The sequence below is a fragment of the Gorilla gorilla genome, chromosome 3 (genome assembly GCF_029281585.2).
Source record: "Gorilla gorilla gorilla isolate KB3781 chromosome 3, NHGRI_mGorGor1-v2.1_pri, whole genome shotgun sequence".
Lineage (NCBI taxonomy): Eukaryota > Metazoa > Chordata > Mammalia > Primates > Hominidae > Gorilla > Gorilla gorilla.
Window position 1 is genome coordinate 30,558,350 of NC_073227.2, and position 21,129 is coordinate 30,579,478.

Genomic DNA, 21,129 nt, shown 5'->3' on the forward strand with positions numbered 1-21,129 from the left:
AGGAACATGGCTAGGACTGCTCTACAGTAAGATATTCCCCTAGGATTTTTGCCTACACTGAGACAAATGTACATTATAATGTATACTCAAATGAGAGCACATTCAAGAATCTTCACCAAATGGTATTCACTTCCAAAATCACTAATGTCATGAAATAAGAAGAAAAAACTACCAGAATGAGGAGTTATAACATATAAGCAAAAGCCAGCACGGTGGCTCATGACTGTAATTCCAGAATTTTGGGAGTCCAAGGCAGGACGATTACTAGAGGCATGGAGTTCGAGACCAACCGAGGCAACATAGCAAGACCCTATCTCTACAAAAAAATTTAAAAATTACCCAGGGGCAGTAGCATATGCCTGTAGTCCCAACTACTCAGGAGGCTAAGGTGGGAGGATCACTTGAGCCCAGGATGTTGAGGCTGCAGTGAGTTGTGATCACACCACTGCACTCCAGCCTGGGTGACAGAGCAGGACCCTGTCTCAAAAAATAATATGTGCAAATATGTATGTATACACACACACACTATATATATATATATATTATATATAGATGGTAAGGGAATCTTTGGAAGATGAGTAAAAACAGAAATTATGAACAAATTTAAAAAATAGTTTCTCACTGAACTTTACGGTAAACAGAAGTAGTCTAAACAATGTTCAGAGGGCAACATATAGCTTTAGATATATATATTTGAAAAAGAAAATTATATATATATATTTACAAAGGAAAATAATTAAAAACCTACTTTAAAAAGTTAGAAAAAAAACAAAAATTTAAACTCTAAAAAATGGAAAGAAGGAAATAAGAGCAAAAGGCAGTAATGGTAGAAAGCAAGCATTCCATAAAGGCCATCAACAATGCCAGCATCGCTTTTCTAAAAAGGTTAATAAAAGTAACAATTCCTTAACAATATTGAATTTTTTAAATGAAGAACAGAACAAAACAGCATTATCAGGGATGAAAAAAGTGACACTGTCACACACTTTTAAAAGAAGAGAGAATATAATAAATAATTTTACAACAATAAATTAACTTGGATAAAACATATTTCTTAAGAAAATAATATAACTTTCCATGACTGAACAACAAAATATAGAAAATATTTAATAGCTCAGTATCTATGAGGAAATTGAGGCTTTAAGTGAAAAGTAGCCATGAAAGAAAACTTGAGGCCCAGATGACTTCACTTAAAACTTTTCCAAATACTTAAGGAATAAATAATACCAATCTTACAAACCTTTCTCCTGAGAATAGAGAATGACTAAAGCATCACAATTTATTTAATGGAGCCAGTATATTAATTTACCTAAAACCTAATAAGGAATTAAAAGAAAATTATAGACCAACTTCTTCCATAAATGTAAATAAAAAATTTTAAAAATACACAGGCAAATCAAATCCAGTGATACATAGGAAGGATAATATTTTATGATCAAACTGTTTATTCCAGGAATGCAAGGTTAAACATTCAACTTTCACTCAATGTGCTTGATAATAGTAACAGTAAAATAGGAAAAAAAAACATTTTAATAAATACAGAAAAGGCACTTAATAAAATCTAAATTCCATTCATAGTAAAAACTAAGCAAACTAAGGATAAGAAAATTTTCCTAATATCATAAAAGGTATCTATAAAACACCTAACTCTAATATATTAAAAGGAGAAATAAAGGATGACTATTGAGGCAAAAATCTTGATCAAAATACCAGTTAAAGCATATTGAACTGATTTGACACCAAAACAACTGAGATTTACTCCTGTAATACAAGGATAGTTCAACATATGCAAATTAATGTCATAGTAACAGAATGAAAGAAAATAATGTTGTCATCTCAATTGATACAAAAAAGTATTTAACAAAATTCAGCACTTTTTCATGATATATACTATCAACACACTAAGAACAGAAGGAAAGTATCTCAACATAATAAAGACCATATGTACAAAGCCCACAGCTAACATCATAGTGAATTGTAAAAAAATTAAAAACTTTTCCTCTAAGATCAGGAACAAGACAAAGATTCTAGCTTTCACCACTTCTATTCAACATAATACTGGCAGTCCTAGCCAGAGCAATTAGGCAAGAAATAAAAGGTATACAAATTGGAAAGGAAGTAAAATTACCTCTATTCAAAGATGACATGACTGTACATGGGGAAAACTCTAAATGAAATCAGCAAAGCTGCAAGGTACAAAATCAACATGCGAAAATCAGTTGCATTTCTATATGCTAACAATGAATAATCTGAAGAGAAAATTAAGAGAGCAATCCCATTTATACTAACATCAAAAACAATAAAATAATTAGAAATAAATTTAACCAAGGAAGTGAAAGATTTGTACACTGAAAACTATAACACATTGATGAAAGAAACTAAAGATGACACAGATAAACATGGAAAGACATCCCTGTTAATGGACTGAAAGACTTAACATTGTTAAGATGTCATCGTTACCCAAAGTGATCTGTAGACTGAATGTAATTCATATCAAAATCCCAGCAGCATTTTTTATAAAAAAGAGAAAACCCCTTCCTAAAATTCATATGGAATCTCAAGGGACTCCAAATAGCCAAAGCGATTGTTATTTGCTGAACTGTGACCACCCACAATTTGTATATTAAAGCCCTAAATCTCAGTACCTCAGAATATGACTGTATTTGGAGCTAGAAACTGTAAAAGTGTGATTAAGTTAAAATGATGCCTTTAGTGTGGGCTCTAATACAATCAGAATTGTGTCCTTATAAAAAGATAAAAATGTGATACATTGAAGGACACCAGAGATGTGAGTCTACAGAGGAAAGGCCATGTGAGAACAAAGCAAGAAGGTGGTCATTTGCAAGTAAAGACAGAGGCCTCTGCAGCCAACAAGCCTGCCCACCTTGAACTTAAACTTCTGGCCTGAGCTGAGAAAATAAATGTCTGTGGGTTAAGCCACTGAGTCTGTGATATTTTGTTATGGCAGCCTTAGCAAACTAATACAGCAATCTTGAAAAAGAAGAACAAAGTTGGAGGTCTCACACTTTCTTATTTCAAAACTTATTACAGTACTACAGTAATCAAAATAATGTGATACCGCCAGAAAGCCAGACATAGAACTCTCTTACCTCAGTCAAACTACAAAAAATAATTTAAGGCAGATTAAAGTTCTAAATGTGAGTGCTAAAACAATCAAGCTTCTAGAATGAAATATAGAGAATAACATCATAACCTTGTGGTAGACAATGATTTTTTAAACATAAGACATTAAATGCTAACCATAAGATAAAAGATTGATATGCTGAACTTCATTAAAATTAAGAACTTTTATTTAACAAAATACATTAAGAGATTTAAAAGGCAAGCCTGAGACTGGAATAAATATTTAAAACTGATATATCTGACAAAGGCCTTTTATAAGAAAAAAGACTGACAACTCAATTTTCTTAACAAGCCTTGAACAAGCACCGAACAAAATATCCAAATGACCAATGAGCATTTGAAAAGGTACACAACATCATTAACCATCAGGAAAATGCAAGTTACAACCAATGAAATATTATTCTGCCTCTACCAGATGGCTAATACTGGTGACGATGTGGAGTAGCTAGAATTCATACATTGCTGATGTGAGTGGTTTAACTATTTTAAATAAGTAGATGTTCTATGATCTCAGCATATATCCAAGAGAAATGAGTCCTTATGTCCACCAACAGACAAATGTAAGAATGTTCAATATACAAGAATGGACGTTTTGATAGTCAAATATTAGAATATCACAATAGAAAAAGAATGAATTCCTGCTAAACACAGTATGGATAAATATCATAGTGTCGAACAAAAGAAAACAAACACAAAAAAGATGTAAGATATACAGAGTACTATTCTACCTGTAAAGTGTGCAAACAAAAAGTAAGCTAATATATGGTGATGGAGGTTAGAATGGTGGTGACCTTTGGGGAACATATTGACTAGAGGGGGTCACAAGGGAGCTTGCCGGAGCACTGGTGATATTCTACACCTGATATAGGTGGTACTTAAATGATTGTTAACATATGTGACAGTTCAGCAAGCCATACACATAACATATGTGCATTTTACTGTATATTAAATAATACAACACAATTTTAAGAAACAGCTCCAAGGCCATTTATTTGCTACAAATTTAATAAATTGTAATTATAAGTTCAATGCTGCAACATTACTATGACCAAGTCAAACTTTCAGAAAATGAGCATGCCAATACAATCATTTCTAATATAAATATTATAGGCCATTATGATAGATACTAATTTTTTATTTACTTACTGAATTCTTTGCAAATATACATCAAAATGTTGACTGTGTTAGTGGCCACAAAAAATAAATACCTGGGAATAAATTTAACTAAGGAGGTAAAAGATCTCTACAAGAAAAACTATAAAATACTGATGAAAGAAACTGAAGAGGACACACCACACAAAAAAAAATTGGAAGGCATGCTATGTTCTTGGACTGAAAAAATTAGTTAATTAAAATGACCATACTGATAGGGACAGGAGGCAGGAAAATTCTGGGCAGAAGAGGGCAAGTCCCCAGTGAGGGCCCTAACCTCAAGCTGAAAAACCTGGAACCGCAGCCCAAAGTGAAAATGTACATCCCTGCTTTCCCGCTTGAATGTTAACTTTTCAAAAACCATCCACGGCCCACCCTGTCCACCATCCTGTGCCTACAAAATCCCCAGAACTCAGCCAGCAGTGAGGAGAAGCAGCAGAATGTCAGAGTCTATGGCAGGACGTCAGAGAGAAGCAGCTTGCCTTCAGGACAGCTTGATGGCGTAGCTTCAGAAAGGAGTCCAGCCAGGACCACCAGACTTCAGGGGAAGATTATCTTCCTGCTCCATCCCCTTTTTGGCTCCCCTTCCCGCTGAAAGAGCCACTTTCAACAGCAATAAAATCCCTCGCATTTACCATCTTCAATTTGTTCTTGCAACCTCCTTCCTCCTGGACGCCTGACAAAAACTCAGGTACCCTGAGTGCAGGTGCAAAAGGCTATCAGACTAATCCTCCACTGAGCTGTTAACACTTAAGCTGTCCACAGACGGCAGAACTAAAAGGGTACCCTAACACTTCCTCTGGGGTTTCAGTGGTCAAAAGCACTGCCCCCAGGCACTGCCGCAGGGCCAGTACAGGGTCTGCTCCTGCTGGCACCCAAAAGCCCTCACCCCAGCCCCTGCACTCACTCACCAGCACTCCCCCATAGCAAGGGGTGGAGCAGCCACTGAGTGGAGCTCACCCCTGCTGGTGCCAAAGTGGCCAGCTAGTTCCAGCACCTGTGCACTCCAGGTCCCACCTACGAGGGGGTCAGGGAAATATCCTGCTTCAATACTACCCAACGCGATCTACAGATTCAATCCAATCCCAATCAAAATACCAATAACACTCTTCACAGAAAATTTTTTTTAAATCCTAAAATTTGTACGGAACCAAAAAAGAGCCCAAATAACCAAAGCAATCCTGAGTAAACAGAACAAAGCTGGAGGTGTCACACTACCTGACCTCAAAATATATTACAAGACTATAGTAATCAAAACAACATAGTATTGGTATAAAATTAGACACATAGACCAATGAAACAGAATAGAGCTTCCAGAAATAAATTTATTTATTTACAGTCAACTGATATTTGACAAATGTGCCAACAACATTTATTGAGGAAAGGACAGTCTCCTCAATATGTGGTTCCGGTAAAACTGGTATACATATGCATAAGAATGAAACTAGGTCCCTATCTCTCCCATTAATACAAAAATCAACTCAAAATGGATTAAAGATTTAAATGTAAGACCCCAAACTATGAATCCATTATAAGAAAACTTAGAGGAAACACTTCAGGACATTGGTCTGAGATAAGACATTATAAATAAGACTTCAAAAGCACAGGCAAAAGAAGCAAAAATAGACAAATGGGATTAAATCAAACTGAAAGCTTTTGCACATCAAAGGAAACAACCAACAGAGTGAAAAGGCAAACTACAGAATGGAAGAAAATATTAGCAAACTACTCATCTGACAAGGAGTTAATATCTAGAATATCTAAGAATATATAAGAAACTCAAAAAAAATCTGATTCAAAAAACTGGACAAATGAACTGAATAGATATTTCTTAGAAGAAGATATAGAAACGACTAATAAGCATATAAAAAGTGCTCAACATCAACATCACTAATCAGGGCAATGAAAATCAAAACCACAATGAAGTATCATTTCACCTTAGTTAGAACGGTTATTATCAAAAAGACAAAACATAACAAATGCTGGCAAGGATGCCAAGAAAAGGGAACTCTTATACAATGTTGGTGGGAGTGTAAACTAGTACAGCTATTATGGAGAACAGTATAAAGATTCCTCAAAAAACTACAAATAGAAGTACCATATGAGCCAGCAATCCCACTACTGGGTATATCTCCTAATTTGGATTTGTGTCCCCTCCCAAATCTCACCTCAAATGGTAATCTCTAGTGTTGGAGGAGGGGCCTGTGTAGGAGGTGACTGGATCATGGGGGAGGATTTCCCCCTTGTTATTCTCATGATAGTGAGTTCTCATGAGATCTGTATTTCTCTGTTTAAAAAAGTTTGTAGCACCTCCCCCTTCTCTCTCTTCCTCCTGCTCTGGCCAGGTGAAGACGTTCCTCCTTCCTCTTACCTTTCCACCATGATTGTTAGTTTCCTGAGGTCTCCCCAGCAATGCTTTCTGTACAATCTTTGGAACTGTGAGTCAATTAAACCTCTTTTCTTTATAAACTACACAATCTCAAGACAGTTTTTTATAGCAATGTGAGAATGAACTCATGCATATCCAAAAGAAAGGAAATGAGTATATCGAAGAAATATCTGCAACCCCATGTTTATTGCAGCACTACTCACACAATAGCCAAAATATGAAATCAACCTAAGTGCTCATTAACATATAAATCAATAAAATATATATACATGGAACACTATTCAGCCATAAAAAAGAATGAAATCATGTCATTCACAGCAATATGGATGAGCCTGGAGGACATTATGTTGGGTAAAATAAGCCAGGAACAGAAAGATCAATATCTCATGTTGTCACTCATATGCCATAGCTAGGAAAGTTGATCTCAAAGAAGTAGAGTATAGAATAGTAATTACTAGAGGATGGGAAGGGTCGGGGTGGGGGAACAGGGAAATACTGGTTAAAAGATACAAAATTACAGCTACATAGAAGAAATAAGTTGTGCTGTTCTATACCACTGTAGGGTGACTATAGTTAACAATAATGTATTATATATTTTTCAAATAGCTAGAAAACAGGACTTTGAATGTTTCCCAAAATAAAGAAATGATAAATGTTTGAGGTGATGGATGTGCTAAATTACTTTCATTTGATAAATGTTTGAGGTGATGAATACTGTATGCATCAAAACATCATTATGCACCCCACAAATGTGTACAATTAGTACGTGTCAATTTTTTTAATGTTGACTGTGTTAGGGTTCTCTAGAGAAACAGAATAGTAGTTAGATACAGACACATCGATGGAGACATAGAAGAGATTATAAGAATGTAGCGCATATGACTATGAAGGCTGAGAAGTCCTACACTCTGCCCTCTGTAAGCTAGAAACCCAGAAAAGCTGGTGGTGTCATAATGAGTAGTAGTGATGAGTGTAATAAATGAGTCTATGTCACTTTTGTTATAGCCGCCCAGGGTGACTAAGACATTGACCATCATATAATTTTCAAACTGACTTGAAATCTAACATTTCTGGTTAGAACCAACAATCGATCTGTGCTTACAAGTACATTATTCATAGTGACAGACTAGATAGGAATAAAGCTCACTGTTGTACATACTGGGAATCTATCCTGTGGCAGTCTGTTTATTTATGGACTGAACTATCTCCCTTTCCTTCCTATACACATAGCTAGACTATATTTCCTAACTTCCTTTGCAATTAGGCGTGGCCACAACTGCATTCTGGGCAATGGACTGTGGATACAAATGACAAAAGCCATCTCCAGGCGTGACCCATAAAACCCTCCCATGTGCTAACCTCTATTGTCTGAGTAACGACCTAGAGGACAAAGCCACATAATGGCAGATGCCTGCGTGAGGAGAGCCCCTGAGGAGAGCTGCCAGCTTAGTAACATACATGCCAGATGATTATTCAGTGAGAAACTTTTGTGTTAAGCTTCAGAAATACTGCATTTTTTTTAAAAATAGTAGTTTACCCAGACTCAACATGAAAGTTTTTTCTATAGCAATAAAAATTGTCAATCATGGTTGACCACTAAATTAACATCTTTATTCAGTTGTATAAAGGAGTGGATGTTGGTAACAAAATATCCTATTTAGTAGTGAAGCTCACAGTTTTCCTGCTGAATCTGTTCCTCAACATAGTCTTCAACCTAACTTGGTACCATTGTCGGGGCGTATAAACCAGAGCAACTCCATCTTAAAAGAGGAGCTGGGTAAAATGAGGCTGAAACCTACTGGGCTGCATTCTCAGATGGTTAAGGCATTCTAAGTCACAGGATGAGACAGGAGGTCAGCACAAAATACAGGTCAAAAAGACCTTGCTGATAAAACAGTTTGCAGTAAAGGAGCCAGCCAAAATCCACCAAAACCAGAATGGTCACGAGAGTGATCTCTGGTTGTCCTCACTGCTACAATCCCACCAGAGCCCTGACAGTTTACAAATGCCATGGCAATGTCAGGAAGTTACCCTATATGGTCTAAAAAGGGGAGGCATGAATAATCCACCCTTTGTTCAGTTTATTATCAGAAAATAACCATAAAAACGGGCAACCAGCCCCCCTCAGGACTGCTCTGTCTATGGAGTAACATTCTTTTATTCCTTTACTTTCTTAATAAACTTGCCTTCACTTTGAACTGCAGACTTGCCCTGAATTCTTTCTTGTGTGAGATCCTAGAACCCTCTCTTGGGGTCTGGATCAGGACCCCTTTCTGGTAATGTATTTGTGGTAACCACAGAAGGGACTATAGTGCAGAAACCCGGACCCAACAGCTCCGTTTGGGTAAGTGTTGGGGTCCTGCAACATATTTCTGGTGAACCACAGAAGAGACGATATTGAGGAGACCCCTGACCCAAAGGAAGTAGACTGCAGCACTAATTGGACGACTTTGGGTAAGTGGTTGGGTACCCGGGTAAAGAATGGGATTGGGTTTGAGGCCCAACTTAGGGAAGTTAGAGACTCTCCTAAAACAGAGTGGGTTAAATGCTCCTCTCAATAAAAGGCAAGGACGCTGGACCAACCTTGGGTTAGCAGCACAACTTTGGAGGGTTAGAGTCTCTTCTAAGATTTAGGGGGTTAGAGGTCCCTCTCAGTAAAGTCCACCTTGGTTAACAACAGGTTTGGCACTACCAGATGTTAACTGCTATTCTCTTTGGATTAATCTGCCTTGTACTCTTTGCTAATGGCTGTGGGTGACAGGGTTAGGCATGTACAGGATCGTGGGACATGGGAAGCTTTTTCTTCCCTAAAAGGGGAAAGTTGAGAGCTAATAGGATTGCTGGAAAAGATCCCTTTGCTACCAAGAAGCAGCCACCTGAACTTTTCAGTGTCGCTGCAATGGGTGGGTCTTTCTCTGGCCTCCCTGAGCATTTCACCCGTCCCACCCTGCTAGAGGCAATGCTTTTCCTTCTCTCCTTTCCTGTCTTTTCTGTTACTCAGGGCAACCATCTTGCCTAGAGACCACGTGCTGAAACTCCAAGTCGGAGGTTGGATTAAAGATGAAGGGGCCCATGTGGGGCAAATGTAAGCCTTGCCAGTTTGATATTGGGTACTAAGCAGAGTGGCTAATGTCTATGTTTTATCACACGTATTTTGCTCTGGCCAGAACAAAAAAAAATAACGATTTTCCTTTACAATGTGGCTTGGCCCCCAAGGCGATGGTGCCGCAAGCCGGATCATTAGTGCTGGTCAGAGAAAGGGAACCCAGAAGCCTGGCATGCCGGCAGAAGGGTAAGAATTTCTTACCAGATTTCTGGCTTCTATCTCTCTATGCAAATGGTTGAACGAATAGAAAAAAAAAATTCAGAGTTTATCTCCTCTGAGAAGTTTGTAATTAGTGTGAAAAAGAATTCTAAGGCTAGTCTTAAGCTGGTGTATTTCATGCCATGAATTAATTTTTCTGTGTTGAGGGGTACTTCAGGATAAAACATGGGCTTAGAATACCTGTAAGCCTGCTTTTCAAGACGACCCAGCAAGCTCATCAGTAACAAACTTGGCTGCAGGTCCCTGAAACAAATAAAAAACTAAATGAGGGCGGACGCGGTGGTTCATGCCTGTAATCCCAGTGCTTTGGGAGGCCGAGATGGGCGGATCATGAGGTCAGGCGTTTGAGACCAGCCTGGCCAACATGGTGAAACCCCGTCTCTACTAAAAGTACAAAAATTAGCCGGGTGTGGTGGGTGGGTGCCTGTAATCCCAGCTACTTGGGAGGCTGAGGCAGGAGAATTGCTTGAACCTGGGACGCGGAGGTTGCAGTGAGCTGAGACCACGCCACTGCACTCCAGCTTGGACAACAGCTCAAGAGTCCGTCTCAAAAAAAAAAAAAAGAAAGAAAGAAAAAAAAAAAAGAACTGGATGAAGTCTCCACCTTCTTTTAAGTCCTTAGGAGCTTGACCTTTTAACCACGTGGAAGTACATTCTCTTGGTCTTCGCCTTCTAAGAAACAGAAATTTTAGGGTTTATGTCATAGTTAGCTCTAAAAATCATATTACATAGTTAAAAAGTCTTTGCAAGCTCAAAATTAACTACCCTAGACTTCTTCTGGGAAAGGGAATAGAGACTGCCCTGTCCTGTAATTCAGTAGATAGGGTTCTGCACTTTAACAGTGGCGGTCCGGGTTCAATTCCCCACCTAGAAAGTAAGTCATTTCTGGTTTAATATCTGTGTGACTTTGTCTATTCTCTTCTCCTCTGCAGACTGTCTTAAATTTTCCTTTCTCTAAGCACCTAGGAGGTTATCTTTGGTAAAGTTCAGAAGCTAGAAATATTGGCCACTTGGCAAGGCTAAAGTCGGGTAATAACAGATCTGAAACAATTTCTTTTTTTAAAGAGCACTATGGTTAAAAGTTAGCTTAATTAAAAGTGGATAAACTATAGATATATTTAAAAGGCCTTTATGTTTTCCTCTTCTTGGAACTTGTTTTCCTGGAAAAAGGTCTTTTTCTTCTCAGTCGACTGAATGGTTTTTCTCTTTTTTTGTTTGTTGGTTTTGTCTTGCCACTCAATGCATACATGAGGCTCTAAGGTAACTTCTGGTAGCCTGGGACTCCTTGGGAAAAACAGAGGAGGCACCACAGACCCCATTTTGAGAAAAAAAAAAAAAAAAAAAACTTGTTTTCCTCATGAAACCTGAGGAATTAAAAACAGATAGCTCCCTCTCAAAATCAAAGGCTGTGTTCTGTTTTGCATTGTGTTATCTGATGGTTTTGAGTTTTGGGGGTATCAAAAATTACTTTGCGTTATGAGAGAGCTTTGGTATGTAACAGCTAGGTAGGAAATATACTTTAAGGGATGACTAATAGTAGTTATGGAGGAATACTTAACTCTTTGCATGCTTGGATCAGACAAGCATGCTCTTGGCCACCTGGAAGATAAGGAAACATCCCCAACCCCTGCTGGGAGATGAGACTCCCATGAGGGATGGGCTGATTACAAAATGGGCTGATTAGCTTTGGGTTGCCTTGCAATGAAATGCAGGGTAGAAGCACTGCACTGTCTTCCCCCATAGAATTCTCTCCTTTTGGGGATCCAGGATCCAGTGTAAAATGGCACCCTTAATTTTAGGGAACTGTCTTTGCCTTCAGCTGTTTATTTGCTACTTATTTGGCCCTAGAAACACATGCTTTCCCGGCCCTGTTGCTCCAAGGGCTCCACCCTGAAGCCAGTAATACAATTAAGAAACTGGCAAATAAAGAATCTTACAAGTGGTAAATCTTCTGTCTATTTATGTGTTGTATGTTTATATGTAAAAGGACTCTAACTAATTGGCTTTAAAAATAAGCACTTAAATATTTTGTCAGAAAAATAGAAACTTTAATGCCTTTTTGTTCATATGACTTTAGTAATCTTTTGAAAAATAAAGACGGTTTTAAATCTTATTGGTAAAATGACTTGAAAATGTAGACATTTGGTCTAAATTAAGGTCAAATATCAGTTTTGTTAAATGCTTTAAGGTCAAACCAAGTTTGGCCATCTTGAGTTAATTTTTGTATAAGGTGTAAGGAAGGGGTCCAGTTTCAGTTTTCTGCATATGGCTAGCTAGTTTTCCCAACACCATTTATTAAATAGGGAATCCTTTCCTCATTGCTTGTTTTTATCAGGTTTGTCGAAGATCAGATGGTTGTAGATGTGTGGCATTATTTCTGAGGTAACTATTCTTTTCCATTGGTCTATGTATCTGTTTTGGTACCAGCACCATGCTATTTTGGTTACTGCAGCCTTGTAGTATAGTTTGTAGTCAGGTAGCGTGATGCCTCCAGCTTTGATCTTTTTGCTTAGGATTGTCTTGGCTATAGGGGCATTTTTTGGTTCCATATGAAGTTTAAAGTAGTTTTTCTAATTCTCTGAAGAAAGTCAATTGTAGCTTGATGGGAATAGCATTGAATTTATGAACTACTTTAGGCAGTATGGTTATTTTCATGATATTGATTCTTCCTATCCATGTTTTTTCCATTTGTTTGTGTCCTCTTATTTGCTTGAGCAGTGGTTTGTTGTTCTTCTTGAAGAGGTCCTTCACATCCCTTGTAAGTTGGATTCCTAGGTATTTTATTCACTTTGTAGCAATTGTGAATGGGAGTTCACTCATGATTTGGCTGTTTGTCTGTTATTGGTGTATAGGAATGCTTGTGATTTTTGCACACTGGTCTTGTATCCTGAGGCTTTGCTGAAGTTGCTTATTAGCTTAAGAAACAATGGGGTCTTCTAAATATACAATCATGTCATCTGCAAACAGAGAAAATTTGACTTCCTGTCTTCCTGTTTGAATACACTTTCTTTCTTTCTCTTGCCTGACTGTCCTGGCCAGAACTTCCAGCACTGTGTTGAATAGGAGTGGTGAGAGAGGGCATCCTTGCCTTGTGCCAGTTTTCCAAAGGAATGCTTCCAGTTTTTGCCCATTCAGTATGATATTGGCTGTGGGTTTGTCACAAACAGTTCTTATTTTGAGATACATTCCATCAACACCTAGTTTATTGAGAGTTTTTAGCATTAAGTGTTTAATTTTATCAAAGGCCTTTTCTGCATCTATTGAGATAATCATGTGGTTTTTGTCATTGGTTCTGTTTATGTGATGGATTACGTTGACTGATTTGAGTATGTTGAACAAGGCTTGCATCCCAGGGATAAAGCCGAGTTGATCGTGGTGGATAAGCTTTTTGATGTGCTGCTGCATTAGGTTTGCCAGTATTTTATTGAAGATTTTTGCATTGATGTTCATCAGGGATATTCGCCTAAATTTTCTTTTTTTGTTGTGTCTCTGCCAGGTTTTGGTGTCAGGAAGATGGTAGCCTCATAAAATACATTAGGGAGGAGTTCCTCTTTTTCTATTGTTTGGAATAGTTTCAGAAGGAATAGTACCAGCTCCTCTTTGTACCTCTGGTAGAATTTGGCTGTGAATCCCTCTGGTCCTGGGCTATTTTTGGTTGGTAGGCTATTAATTACTGCCTCAATTTTAGAACTTGTTATTGGTCTATTCAGGGATTCGACTTCTTCCTGGTTCAGTCTTGGGAGGGTTTGAATTTATTCATTTCTTCTAGATCTTCTAGTTTATTTGTGTAGAGGTGTTTATAGTATTCTCTGATTGTAGTTTGTATTTCAGTGGGATCAGTGGTGATCTCCCCTTCATCATGTTTTATTGTGTCTATTTGATTCTTCTCTCTTTTCTTCATTATTAGTCTGGCTATCAGTCTGTTTTGTTAATCTTTTCAAAAAACCAGCTCCTGGATTCCCTGATTTTTGAAGGGGTTTTCATGTTTCTATCTCTTTCAGTTCTGCTCTGATCTTAGTTATTTCTTGTCTTCTGCTTGCTTTTGAATTTGTTTGCTCTTCTTCTCTAGTTCTTTTAATCATGATGTTAGGGTGTCGATTTTAGATTTTTCCAGCTTTCTCCTGTGGGCATTTAGTGCTATAAATTTCCCTCTAAACACTGCTTTGGTTCTGTCCCAGAGATTCTGGTACATTGTGTCTTTGTTCTCATTGGTTTCAAAGAATTTATTTATTTCTGCCTTAATTTTGTTATTTACCCAGTAGTCATTCAGGAGCAGGTTGTTCAGTTTCCACACAGTTGTGCAGTTTTGAGTAAGTTTCTTAATCCTGAGTTCTAATTTGATTGCACTGTTCTTAGAGACCTACAAAGAGACTTAGACTCCCGCAAAATAATAGCGGGAGACTTTAACATCTCACCCTCAATATTAGGCAGATCAAAGAGACAGAAATTTGACAACGATATTCAGGACTTGAACTCAGCTCTGGACCAAGCAGACCTAATAGACATTTACAGAACTCTCCACCCCAAATAAACAGAATATACATTCTTCTCACCACCGCATCACACTTATTCTAAAATTGACCACATAATTGGAAGCAAAATACTCCTCAGCAAATGCGAAAGAATGGAAATCATAACAATTTACCTACTTTAAAGCCATGAGATTCCAGATAAGGCCTGGGGACATGTGGACTTAGCCACGTCCCCTAGCTATGCTGGAGCATCAGCTCTTATCTGCAGTTCTGCCTGGTGTGTCCTAGGCTAGACACCACACCTAGTACACAATTAAAATTTCTTACTAACCAGGGTTTTCACCAAAAGTAAAAGTTGCTAAAAGTTAACACTGTAACATGTAATTGAGACTATCGAAGAAACAGTTTTACATGCAAGGTGTGTAAGGAAAGTAAAAGGTACTTTTGGTAAATATTATAAGAAGGCATGAGAATGTGGATTTTTTGCCCAAAGGGTTAAAGAATTGTTTTAAGTTAGAATAAAGCTAAAGGTTTGAACAGTTGTGGAAGGTTTGAAAAAATTAATTGTGAGAGATTCTGTGTGCAAACATATTGGCTAAAGTTAAAGGGGTATTATTCATTTTTTCCAAAAATTAAACATTGGAATAAAAGCACCACAGGTTTTTCTTAGAGCACTAATCTGCTCTTTCACAAAAATAAGGGGTTATGAAAGTTTTATAAGAATCTTATCTTACAGTTAAACATTAAAATTGGGTAAATATGTCCATACAATTTTATTAAAACAGGTTTCAAATTAATAGTACATTAATGCAAAGGTAAAATTTGACTTATTTGGTATAAAAATCATACAGGAAGCATTATCAAATGTGAAATAGTGCTTTGCTTTCTTTGGACTATAGTTACATAAATGTGTTATTGGTATATGTTCCAAAGCTATGGGAAACTCCTATAATTCTAATATGGTTTAATGTGTTAATAATTGTTATGTAAAATTTTGTGTGCCACAGAAGTAACCAAATTTCCTTATCAATTGTGGCTTTAATAGTGGCTGTCCTAAAACTTCCAGAATCGTTCACAGACAATTGTTGTGTTTTAATCTCTTTAGAAGGTGGTTTATAATCAACTACAGAACTCTAGCAGGTGTTCTTAAATGCAGGTTTTCTGATAACTTTGTAGATTGTGACATCAGAATAAAGGAAAAAGCTTTCAGAACCCTCACAAGGAGCTGAAATGTTCATAACTATGAAATAGAAGTTAACTAACTACATGGACTAAACTGAAGAAGTGTAATCTTTTTAACTTTGCTTAAAATGCTGCTGATGCTTTGTTTTGCTTTTCAGAGTTAAGAATACTTTTCTTTTGAGTTATTTACAGCTTTCAGCAATTGAGTAAAATACCCTCCTGTGAACAAAATTTGGAGCACATTTGTTTCTCTCTATATGATTTCTCCAAAATTTGGAAACTGTGAGTATTCTTAATTTATGGCTATATAGTTATTTGCATAAGTGCAATAACAATCTGTTTTCTTTTGTAACCGGACACAATTGGAGAAATTGGTTTTTACCAAGGCTTCGACTGGAATGGTGTGTTTTCCTTTAAGGAACCAAACCTGACTTGTAGAGCCAATAAAAGCCCTCTGGGGAACTGGCCTCATACCTCGCCTATACAGTCCCTGTATAGGGTTTCTGAACTATGGTAAAGAATGTCACTTTCTCACAGGCCTAGGAGCCCAAAGTTATCTTGGGACCTCAAAAAGAAAGGAATTTACCCAACTTATAGGTATTTGAGGATACAAACTCATGGAGGGGCTCGGCTTTAAAAAAGTCTTATCTGAGATTCCTTATGAAACAGAGTTCCTTTAAAGCCAATTAAAAAGTCTATGTGAAAAATAATTATTCTTGCTGTACTTTATACAAATAATCAGGCCAATTATAATAAAGCAAATCAGTCTTAACATAATTTGTCTTTAGTAAAAATAGGAAACTGGAGAGAGAAATAGTATGTTTCAAGAACTATGGTAAACTTGTTATTAAATTCTAGTCTCATCTGTTGTTTTAAGTTTGTTTCTGCAATTTAGGCTAATCCTGCTTATTCCTGTGAACCAACCAGTGATCTCTGACTGCTGCTCAGAAGAAACAAGAAGGATGGGTAATACAAAAATCTGGATTAGCATTCTAATTCTGGACACATTACAATCAGCTAACAACCCCATACCAGCTTAGTTCCAACAGTGGCCCAGTTCATAAAAAGCCTTCTAATTTAGTTTACTTGGAATAACTTTATTTTGCTTTACTTTTATGGAATATATTGCTGTTCTACTCTTCGTGCAGGAATACAGGACAAGCTTACTGAATGTTTTAAATTGAACACTTATTAATCTTCCAGATAACACCTCTTGTCGAAACTCGAGTCATAAACGGCCCTCGCCATACTGATGCTTTCTGATTGAGCTGCTGTCTACCCTGAACGCAAGAGACCGTAATAGTTAGGCAGGAATATCATCATTCCTATTCAGCCTGGAGAAGTTACAGAAGATGAATCTTTGTCCCTCTGCAACCCTTAGGATTAAGGGTTCTGTTATAAAAGGGAGGGTGGAAATGTCAGAGGCATGTAAACCAGAGTAACTCCAACTTAAATAGGAGCTGGGTGAAATGAGGCTGAAACCTACTGGGCTGCATTCCCAGACGGTTAAGGTATTCTAAGTCACAGGATGAGATAGGAGTTCAGCACAAAATACAGGTCAAAAAGACCTTGCTGATAAACAGTTTGCAGTAAAGGAGCCAGCCAAAACCCACTAAAACCAAAATGGCCAAAAGAGTGACCTCTGGTTGTCCCCACTGCTACACTCCCACCAGCACCGTAACAAGTTTACAAATGCCATGGCAACGTCAGGAAGTTACCCTATATGGTCTAAAAAGGGGAAGCATGAATAATCCACCCCTTGTTTAGCATACCATCAAAAAATAACCATAAAAATGGGCACCAGCAGCCCTCAGGGCTGCTCTATGGAGTAGCCAATTCCTGTGTTTATTTTCTTAATAAAGTTGCTTTCACTTTGCACTGTGGACTTGCCCTGAATTCTTTCTTGCACGAGATCCAAGAACCCTCTCTTGGGGTCTGGATCAGTACCCCTTTCGGGTAACACTGTGAACTCAAAACATCTGAGACAAGTCTCAGTCAATTTAGAAAGTTTATTTTGCCAAGGTTAAGGACATGCCCATAACACAGCCTCAGGAGGTCCTGATGACATGTGCCCAAGGTGGTAGGGGTACAGCTTGGATTTTTACATTTTAGGGAGATATGAGACATCAATCAGTATGTGTAACATGTACACTAGTTTGGTCTGAAAAGGTGGTACAACTCGGTCTGGAAAGCCAGGAGGGGACATCCAGATCATAGGTAGATAAGAGACAAACTATTGCATTCTTTTGAATTTCTGATTAGCTTTTCATCGAATACACAATTTATAGTCACTTATGCCTCAGTCTGGCTTAGTGAAACAACAGGGCAAAGGAAGCAATCAGATATGCATTTGTCTCACATGAGCAGAGGGATGACTTTGAGTTCTGTCTGTCCTTTGTCCACAAGGAACTTCCTGGTGGGCACATTGTGAGGGAAGTATGTAGCTTTTTTTTTTTAATCTTCATAGCTATCTTATTTTAGGAATAGAATGGGAGTCAGGTTTGCCCAATGCAGTTCCCATTGGCTTGACCTTTTCCTTTGGCTTAGTGATTTGGGGGTCCTGAGATCAATTTCCATTCACAGTACTCATGACCAAATCCAGCTTTGCAAGCAACCATGTCTTGCAAATATAGGTCCTGATTAGAACATCAAAATTTATCCATAAAAGCAAACCTTCATTAGTATTCTATGCCAAAACAGGGTGAACACAATGATTACAAAATTGAAGATGTGATTAGCTGGATTCTTTGGAATGCATCTGAAGAGTCTTCTGAAAACATTTTGAACTTTTTGAAAATACCTGATAAAGGTCTTCATCAGTGTCTTCTTAAACCAGATGGCAGCAGTAACTAATGGATTAAATATACATACATACACACAGTCTCTTTTCTCCTACCATTTTGTAAATATGATGCAATTAGGTTAATATGTGTTTTAAGCAGCATGAAACAAGTTTGTTGAACAGAAGACTAGTGAGATTTGGGCCAGGAAGTAATTCTACGCATTGAACTTTATCAGAGAACGTAGTGGTCCACCTCCATCAATGACTCTATAAATGTAAGCTTCTTAATACTATGGTCCTGTAAATTCACATTCAGTATCTACTTCTAAGCCTCTGGCATCCCCAGTGAAAGGAGGCTGAAAAAAAAGCTTTATCCAAAGGCTGCCTGGGGCCTCACATAATACAAAGCTGGGTCGGGTCTACAAAAAAGGTGGAAAGACCACGTTTATCAGCCAACAACAACTAAGTTAACACACACTGTACATGTTCATCAATCAGTATCCCCCATAGCCCAGTTATGACCACTGCTTAGGAGCTTCTAATGGCCAATAAAAGACATGGCTGTGAAATGATCTGAGTAGGTCAGAAGGATTCAAGAGAGTTCATACCAAAACTAAACAAACAAACAAAAAGCAGAATTTTATTGGTTACAATCTCACCTTTGTCTAAGACCTAGCAACATGCAGTCACATTTTTAGCACTGGCAGATTACAAACAATGAAAAATTTCTCCTTCAGGAGTTTGCCTTGTTTATACAAATAAATCTATTGATTTTATTTTGAATTTATTATTGCTTATATTTCAATATAATATATTGAATAATATATTATATTATTCGATAATATATTATATATTCAATAATATATTATATATAATAAATATAATTTATTACTGCTTATATTTCAATATAAGCAATAATCCATGGACAGCATTAATACAAGTGTTAAGAAAAATATAACAAAATTAGCAAAAGTGACAGAATGACTCAAATTTGGAAAACATCATTAAGTGATTACGAACAATCAAATCACCTCTCAGATAAAAGCACTGGAGTCAATATTAAAATAACTAAATGATTACTGGAATCCAAAAAGAAAAACAGAATTAAGATTTGTTTTAAATTTTGGATTGCTGTTGTATGCCTCACTTACCTTGATGATTTAGTTTAATTCCTGCATCAGATGTTTTCAGTTAATGTTTTTACTTCCTAATTTTGTATGTTCTCAACCAACTTCAGTTTGGGCATTCTGAACTCAATACCTGAAACATGTAAGTCTGTTCTAACATTGTTGCTTCTCTATAATGAGACCTATGTATAGATTCCAATCAGCATCTAAACCTAATTTGCCATCTGTATATATTACTAATATAAATATATTGAACATACATATAGTCACGTTGTTACATTTATCCAAAATATCCTGAGATTTAAAAATCAGTTGCCACCTATTAATGACCTGAAATATTAATATACATTTACGTTAGTATATAAATCTAGTCACAAAAATAGTCATACACAAATCTAATTTCTAATTGTTACCTAAAAAGCAGGTTAGTATATAACATCATATATGTAATCTGTAGATATAATGTTTACATTAAGAAAACAACTTTTGGCTGGGCTCAGTGGCTCATATCTATAATCTCAACAGTCTGGGAAGCAAGGGTTGGAGGATCACTTGAGGCCAGGAGTTTGAGACCAGTCAGGGCAACACAGTGAGACCCATCTCTACAAAAAGAAAAAGAAAAACAGCCGGGCTACTGGCTTGCTCTTGTAGTTCCAGCTACTCAGGAGGCTGAGGTGGGAGGATGGCTTGACCCCAAGAGCTCGAGGTTACAGTGAACTATGATCCCCACTGCACTTCAGCCTGGGCAACAGAGTGAGACCTCAACTCTAAAAACAAAACTAAACTAAACTAAACTAAACAAAAAAACTGTCATGAAATAAAAGAATCATAGCTGTTTCCTTAAGCAGAATATAACCAACTATACCTTATTATGAAACTAAAACTCAAAACAACTAAGATAAGAATAAAGTCTGATACAATTTTATAGATAATAAACACTGTAAAAGCAATGAAATGTGTTGCCAAGCACGGTGGCCTCAGCATTGGCAAACATGGTTCTAGCCGTGGGCATGGTATAACCTGCCAGCATGTCCAGCAAGCCAGAAATTCTTTGGATCTTAGTTGTCAAATTTTTTAAATTAGGAAAATGATCATGCTGATCTCTAAGAAAACTGAAACATCTGTTAGCAGTTTACAATTCTATGAAAAATAGAGAATCTCAGCTATAAATCATAAATGACAAAGGTGGGAGGAATACAATATATTACTCACTTCCTATATACAAATATCAAAACTCTAATTGAAATACTAAGGATGAGTAAGTGATCGCTCATCACTCTCCACGCTATGAGTAACAAAATCCCCTTGAACATTTTTAGCAGAATCTCCATCTTCTTCCAAGTGTTTGGTTTCTTTTCCAGTCCTTCCCCACCGCCAGCACCTGTTCTGTTACCTAAAATAAGGCATGTTTAACTGAATAAATGCTTGCTGAATGGGCAACATCTTCCAGGAAGGAAAATTCCTCACTTCCTATGCAGAGGCAGGAAAAAGAAGAACAAGAAAGTTATCTCCCTAGGTACAGCAGAGCAGCAGGTCAAACAGGTTAAACACCGAGC

At 37.3% G+C, this 21,129-nt stretch overlaps 1 long non-coding RNA gene across 1 annotated transcript in view; it reads right to left on the reverse strand.

The window, feature by feature from the left end:
* The window catches only part of LOC129533132 (uncharacterized), a 32,202-nt gene extending 21,658 nt beyond the window's left edge, over window positions 1-10,544 (reverse strand). The window contains exon 1 of the long non-coding RNA XR_008679172.2: window positions 10,191-10,544. This is a non-coding gene — a long non-coding RNA (uncharacterized lncRNA). The remainder of the gene's footprint in view (window positions 1-10,190) is intronic.
* Between the last annotated feature and the right edge of the window lie 10,585 nt (window positions 10,545-21,129).